Source organism: Crocuta crocuta, unplaced genomic scaffold, assembly GCF_008692635.1.
Source record: "Crocuta crocuta isolate KB4526 unplaced genomic scaffold, BGI_CrCroc_1.0 scaffold698, whole genome shotgun sequence".
Taxonomy (NCBI): Eukaryota; Metazoa; Chordata; class Mammalia; order Carnivora; family Hyaenidae; genus Crocuta; species Crocuta crocuta.
Genome location: NW_027530855.1, coordinates 805290 through 813169, shown reverse-complemented (window position 1 = coordinate 813169; position 7880 = coordinate 805290). Strand labels below are relative to the sequence as shown.

Sequence of the window (7880 nt, the reverse complement as noted above, 5' to 3'; positions counted from 1 at the left end):
AAGCTATCCTGGCAAAGACACCTAGTGAGATGGTGGCTTTGGGGTATGGATATATGACGGATATGGAGCAGATGGTCCTGAATCAAAAGATGCTTCCCAAGAGCATCAAGGGGTCCGCTGCTGCCTTGGTTCTTTCAGAACTGTCCACACCTCTCTCATCTTTCCATCAACTGCCCACCTATCTTCCTCTAGAGTCTCACTTGTATTCTACACTAGTGGGCATCTTTATGGATCCACAAAATCCTAACATTTTCCTCTGGAAGGATCTTTTGAGAATATATAATTCAGTGTTTTCCCAAATGTCAGTCTTTCACACATCACTTTCACAGTTTTTGACATATACATATGCCAACTGTTCTGTTATTTACTCATAGCTTTATTTAAATTGAGACTTTAAAAATCTTGCATGTTTTTATATTACCAACATAAATGGAAAGCTGGCCTTATTTGCCATGCATCAAGATAACCATGATTAATATTGACCATTAAAATTAAAATGTTTCCCCGGGAACCCATGTAAGATTATCCCAAGTACCTTACCATGGTAATTCATATCATACTTTTGCAAGCATAGATCTACTGCAATCCTCTGTCTGAACATTCATTTGGACATTCATATGGAATCAAAGGCTCAGAGAGGGTTAGTGACTTGTTCAAGTTCAGCAGATGATGAGTGACCTGTATGGCCTGTACCCTTGACTCTCAATCAGAGACTCTTGGTACATTCTATCTCACACCTCTTTAGATGAAGCTGATGGGGGTTAAAGATATTTGCCATCTGTATTAGTCTCCCAAGGCAGCAGTAAGTACCATAAACTGGGTAGCTTGAAAAGGTAGAATTTTTTTTATCTCACGGTTCTGGAGGCTAGAAGTCCAAAGTCAAAGTAATGAGGAGGCTGTGCTCCCTCTGAACCCTCCAGGGGGAGGATTGTTTCCTGCTTCTTCCAGCTTCTGGTAGCCCCAGATGTTCTTTGGCTTGTGGAATCATACCTATAATCTCAGGGCACCTGGGTGGTTCACTTGGTTAAGCATCTGACTCTTGATTTAGGCTTAGGTCATGATCCCACAGTCATGAGACTGAGCCCCTTGGTTGGGCTCTGTGCTGGGCAAGGAACCTGACTGAGATTCTCTCTCTCCCTCCTGCCCCTCACCCACTCTCTTTCTTTCTAAAAACAACAAAACAAAATACACCCCCCTACACAAACCCTTCAATCTCTTCCTTTGTCTTTACCCAGTATTCTCCCTGTGTATTTATTTATGTCTTTATGTGACCATCCTCTCATAAGGACACTTTATAAAGGCCTACTGAACTCCAATATGATCTCATGTTAACTAATTACATCCTTAATGACCCTATTCCAAATAAGGTCCCATTCTGAGGTACTGGGGGGATTATAACTTCAAAATACCTTTTTGAGAAATACAATTTTTTAAAAAACTTTATTTATTTTTGAGAGAGAGAGACAGAGCATGAGCAGGGGAGGGTCAGAGAGAGAGGGAGACATAGACTCTGAAGACAGTCTCCAGGCTCTGAGCTAGCTGTCAGCACAGAGCCTGACGCGGGGCTCGAACCCACCAACCATTAGGTCATGACCTGAGCCGAAGTCAGATGCTTAACCGACTGAGCCACCCAGGCGCCCCTGAGGAATACAATTTAATCCTTAACATCATTCCCAAGAGACTTGAATTTCATAGGGGACATCGAAAGACCCCCCAGATACTACAAATAAAATTAAAATGATGGAATTACATACATTGATAAACTAATAACTTTCATTGTAGATTGTGCTGTGCCAGTAGCATCTCATTTGATCCCTACTTAGATCTCTGAAGTAAACAAGTATGGTAGATCATTACAGTAATGATCCCAAATGAGTCATTCTTTATGTAGCCCCTTTTGACAATGATTCTGGGCTTAGCCTTATGACTTGATTTGGCCAATGGGATATTAATAAATGTGATGCAAATGTAGGCTTGAAAAGTGCTTATGTATTAGGGTTTTGCCTACTCTTGTTGCTGGGAATTCTTATACTGTCATATGAAGAAGCCAGGACCTGTCTATAGAGGATGAGACTTCATAGCACAGAGACAAGTTGTCCCAGTTGAGGGCCCTCCAACAACCAGCCCCCAGCTAATCTGCCAGCTGATTGCAGTTGCATGAGTGACCCCAGGAAGAACAGTAGACAAACCACCAACTGAACCCAACCCAATGGCTGACTCAGAATCATGAGCAAATAAAATGGTTTAAGCTACTAAGCTTTGGGGTGGTTTGTACTCAACAATGCACTATTGACATGCAAGATATTGCTTCTATTTTATAAATACACTGACTCTCCAAGGACTTGATTGACTTGCTCATCATGACAATGACTGGAAAGAAAAGAGAAAGCCCCACCTTCTTTGATGGAAGAACCTAGTGCTATGGGCATCTCTGAACTTTGCTGATCAATAATACATGACACAGTTTGAGAAATTCTAAAAGAAAGGAATAAAATATTCTAGGGCCTGAAGTCTGACCAAGTGTAAAGAGATTACACTCTTTTTGTCTGGAAAGTCAAGTGTGTGCAAGGCAGAAGAAATAACGTCTACAAAAACATCATAGAGAAGTAGACATAGGTGTGGTTATGAAATCTGAAAATTATAAAACTGGGGACCAGGAAGACGGTTTCCAAAGCTTGAAAGAGGCAATTTTAGGAGAAATGAAGGATAAGGCTGCTTCCACGGTGAGCATTCAATGAATAGAACTCATTACTTTCAAGTATGGTATAGGTTTAAAATAGAAATGGTTTTATATATGTATTAATATATATAATCACATTTATTGAGGACATATTATATGGTAGGCACTGTGCTAGGAGATAAGTATTCAGAAATTAATAGTACAAAGTCAGCTCACTCATATTCCAGCAAGACAGACATGCTGTCTGTCCTCATATGCTGATTGAGCACTACATGTGCTAGATCCTGTGCAAGCACTGCGTATAGATTGATGAGCAAAATAGAAATCACTCCTGCTCTCCTTGAGCTCACAGCTTCTTATGGAAGGAAGATGTTAGAGAAAATAATTAAATTGTGACACATGACTAATTAGTCACTAATGAGCATAGTGTTGTAAGAGAGAAGTACAGGGAGCTTTAGGAATATATAAAAAGTCATTGTGTAGTCTGGGGCATCATAAAAGATCTCTCTGAGGAATTTAGGTGTAAGCAGACAACAGGAGGCTGAATAGCAGTGAAGTTGGCAAAGAGAGGTAGGCGGAAAAACATTCAGAGAGGGAACATCATGTGATAAAGGGTGGAAAAGACTTATTTGAGGAACTGAAAGATGTCTAGTACGGGTGTGTTGGGGGGAACAACAGTGGTAAGCGTGGGCTAGAGTAGGTCCTTTCCTGCCCTGCCCTGCAGACCCAGAGGATAAACACTAAAAACTGCATCACCGGGCTACCTGGCCCTCTGACTTAAAGTTGGGTCTGGGCAACGGAAGCATGAGCAGAAGATCAGAGAATATAGAGGAGAGGAAGCATGGCATTTCATCTCCTACTCACTCCCTGCTTGGGTGCTGAAGTTCTGGCAGTACCTTATCACAATAATTCCTGTTGGGTGGACCCACTTCCATTTTATTGATTTTAGTAACAGCCTTTGTTCACTCTGACCATTAAACCCTAGCAATCACAATGACTTCCCACTTTTGTTAGTCCTGAGTGCCTCAATCTCCCTTTTGGTTCCTTTAACTTCTGTAACCAGTCTTTTTATTAAACTGTCATTAAAATTCCACTTGGGGGTGCCTTCTGTTTTCTGCTCTGGAGCCTAACTGACGGGCACACTAAAGACTTTGGATTTTGCTCTAATGGCAATGATAAAATGCTTATGAGATTTTAGCAAAGGAGTGACATGATATTTGCTCTTTAAAATATCTTGGGGTTTCTGCTTCTAGTAAGACAGAGTAAGATCTTACCAGACTGAATCTCCTATAAAATCTAGACAAGTAGCAAAAAAAAAAAAAAAAAAAAAAAAAAAAAAAGAGGCAGCAGCTATGTGAGGCAACAGAGAGTCAACAGAAGCAGACAGACTCTTCAGGGAAATACACTCTCAGAGGAGGGGACTTTTCCAAAATAATTTCTCATTTTTGTGGCTTTTTTCCCCTGGGGCCAAGTGCAGTGATGTGATGCTGGAGGTGGTAGGGTGCTTGTGGAAATGCTGGAATTTTTCTGGGCTGAGAAACTAGGAAATTGAAACCAGAGAAATTGTGGTTGCTGAAGAGAGTGGAAGAATAATGGGAAAAAAAGAGCCAAAAAGAGGATCCCAAATTCTGACTACCCATATCTCTTAATGGCCTCTTGAACCACACATTTACAGAACAAATTGATAGTGATTTAGTTAAAGAAAAAAATACTTGAACAGATACAGGAACTGCCACCCAAGAAACAGAGTTAGTAGTTCTTATCAAAGACAAAAAAAAAAAAAAACTGAATCAAGATTTTCTACAACATCCCATAAGCATTTACAATGACCAGGATACAACCCAAATTTATGTCATACATAAAGACAGGAATGTGGAACATATTCTTGAGAGGAAAGAAAATCTGAAAATGACACTGAGATGAGATGACCCAGATATGGGAAGTAGCACACAAGAATTTAAAAATGGCAATTACAATTATGCTCAATGAAAATATTCTCATGATGAATGAAAAGATAAGAAATCTCAGCAGAGAAAGAAAACTGCTTAAAAAAAAAAAAAACCCTACATGGAAACTTTAGTGCTGAAACATACAATATTAGAAACAAATGGACTTAATATCCAATGGAGATGACAGAAGAAATAGTAAGTAAACTTGAAAATGAATAGAAACTTGAAAAGAAATAGAAAGTAAACTTCAAGGTGAAGGACAGAGGGAAAAAAAGGCNAAAAAAAAAAACCCTACATGGAAACTTTAGTGCTGAAACATACAATATTAGAAACAAATGGACTTAATATCCAATGGAGATGACAGAAGAAATAGTAAGTAAACTTGAAAATGAATAGAAATTATTCAAGGTGAAGGACAGAGGGAAAAAAAGGCATCATAGTCAAACTGTTAAAAGTCAAAGATAAAGAGTAAATCTTGAAGGCAGCAAAAGAAAAAGGACATATTTCCCATTAAAAACCAAGGAAGTTGGAAGAGTAGAGTGTCTTCACTTTTTTTAAATGTTTATTTATATTTGAGAGAGAGACAGAGTGTGAGTGTGAGTGGGGCAGAGAGAGAGAGGGAGGCATAGACTCTGAAATAGGCTCCAGGCTCTGAGCTGTCAGACATGGGGCTTGAACTCAGAAACAGTGAGATCATGACCTGAGCCAAAGTTGGATACTTAACCAACTGAGCCACTCAGGTGCTCCCAAGAATAGAGTATCTTTAAAGTACAGAAGGGTAAAACTGTCAACCCACAATTCACTGCTCTAGTGAAAATATCCTACAAGAATCAAGGTTAGCTCTCCATGAGACTGCTGCTGAGCAGCCCTCATAGACATAAACTGTGTGCAGTCCATCAAGCTGGCCAGGGTCACCAAAGTGCTGGGCAGGACTAGCTCACAGGGACAGTGCATGCAGGTATGTGTGGAGTTCATGGATGACATGAACCACTCCATCATCTTCAATGCGAAAGGCCCTGTGTGCAAGGACGACATGCTCACCCTATTGGAGTCAGAGAGATAGGCTTGGTGGCTGAGCTGAACTTGTGGCTGTGTCCTGGATGTCTGGGTCAACCACTTGGCTCACAGTGATGATCTGTGTCTGTTAATAAAGGGTTTATATTGTTAAAAAAAGATACAAACATGGATCAAGGTTAAATAAAGGCATTTTCAGATGAAAGAGAACTAACTATAAGTAAACATGTACTACAAGAAATACTAAAGGAAACCTTTCTATGTATCAGCTACAACACAAAGGATGAGATAGGGTGAGGGACTATCATTCAACACAGTTGTGAGGTTTTTGTAATTTGTGTGAAATGGAACTATGTTTACTGGAAGCATTTCATAAAAAAATTAAGGATGTGTATTATAATTACAAGGGCAAGCACTAAAAATAATGCAAAGAAGAAAAGCTAAAAAGCCAATAGGAAAATTAAAATTAAGTCTTAAAAATAGTTGAATCAATAAAAAATAGAAATGGAAGAACAGTAGAACAAAAGAAAACAAAACAAAAACCAGAGGGAAAATATAAAAAAACAAATCTAAATGTTAGCTCCAAATTCAACCATACCAATAATTACATTAAATACTAATGGATTAAAACATTCCTTTTAAAAGGCAGAGATAGTCATATTGAAGAAAAGAAGACCCAACTATATGTTGTCTACAAGAGACACACTTAATGTTACATTATGTTAAGACACAGATATGTTGAAAGGAAATGGATGAAAAAAATGCAATGTGAACAGTATGTATAGGAAAGCTGAAGTGTCTATGTTAATATCAGAAAAAATAGAATTCAAGACAAAGAGTATTACTAGAATCAAAATGAAACATTTCACAATGATTAAATATGGTCATTTCACCATGACTATATATATAGTTTCACCATGATACATATATATATGCTTAATAACAAAGATTCAAAATATATGAAGCAAAATGATGGAATTAAAAAGAGAAATAGACAATTCCATAGTCATTGATGATTTTATCACCTCTCCCCAGAAATGGATAAAATGAGACCAAAAAAATTCATCATTTAATTTAAACAACAGTGTTAACTACTTTGATTGAATTGCTATTTATAGAATATTACACTGAATTGCTATTTATAAAATAAATATTGCTATTTATAGATTTTACATTCTTTTCAAGGGGACATGGTGTATTTACCAGGATATATCATAAGCTGGGCCATAAAGCAAGCCTTAAATTAAAAAAGATTGACATCATAGCTTTTTGGCTTTTGGCTGGGAGGAGGCGAAGGTGCAACTGTCTTTGATCGTCTGGAATCTAGGTTCATCCAACACCAGCTGCCTTCACTATGCAGCCTAAGTTTGACCCTAATGAGATTAAAGTTATATACATGAGGTGTACCAGTGGGGAAGTCGATGCCAACATCTACTCTGGCGGCCCCCAAGATCGGCCCCATGGGTCTGTCTCCACGAAAGGTTGGTGATGACATCACCAAGGCAACCAGTGACTGGACATGACCATTCAGAACAAGACAGGTCCAGATTGAAGTGATACTCTCTGCCTCTGCTCTGATTATCAAAGCTCTCAAGGAACTGCCAAGAGACAGAAAGAAGCAGAAAAATATTAGGCATAGTAGAAATACCACTTTTGATGAGATTGTCAATATTGCCCAACAGATGTGGCACCAGTCTTTAGCTAGAGAACTCTCTGAAACGACTAAAGAGATTCCGAGGACTGCCTAGTCTGCGAGCTACAAGGTTGATGGCTACCACCCTCATGACATCACATATGACATCAATCGTGGTGTAGTGGAATGCCCTGCTAGTTAAGAACTACAAAGGAAAAATATTTCAATAAAGGATCATTTACCAACAACAACAAAAAAACCCCTGAAAACAAAACAAAACAAAAAACCAGATTGACATCACATAGAATATGTTCTCTGATTATGGTGAAATTAAATTAGAAATCAATAAGATAATTAGGAAATCCCCATATATTTAGCAACTGAGTACCAAACTTCTAAATAATCCACCAATTAAAGAAGAAATCATAATGGAAATTAGAAGATATTTTGAATTAAATGATATTGAAAATATAACATAACAGCATTGTGGGATGTAGCTAAAGCAGTGCTGATTGTAGGACTGGAACAGGGCATATAAAAGATGCACCTGGATCATCTTGTGCCAGAGAGAGTAAGGAAGTGCTCAAAAATCAAAACGATGGGG

General features: G+C 38.5%; 1 pseudogene; it reads left to right on the top strand.

Annotated features, from left to right (window-relative positions):
- The first annotated feature begins 6934 nt into the window (after window positions 1-6934).
- On the top strand, window positions 6935-7478 carry LOC144235931 (large ribosomal subunit protein uL11 pseudogene; annotated as a pseudogene).
- Window positions 7479-7880: the final 402 nt, after the last annotated feature.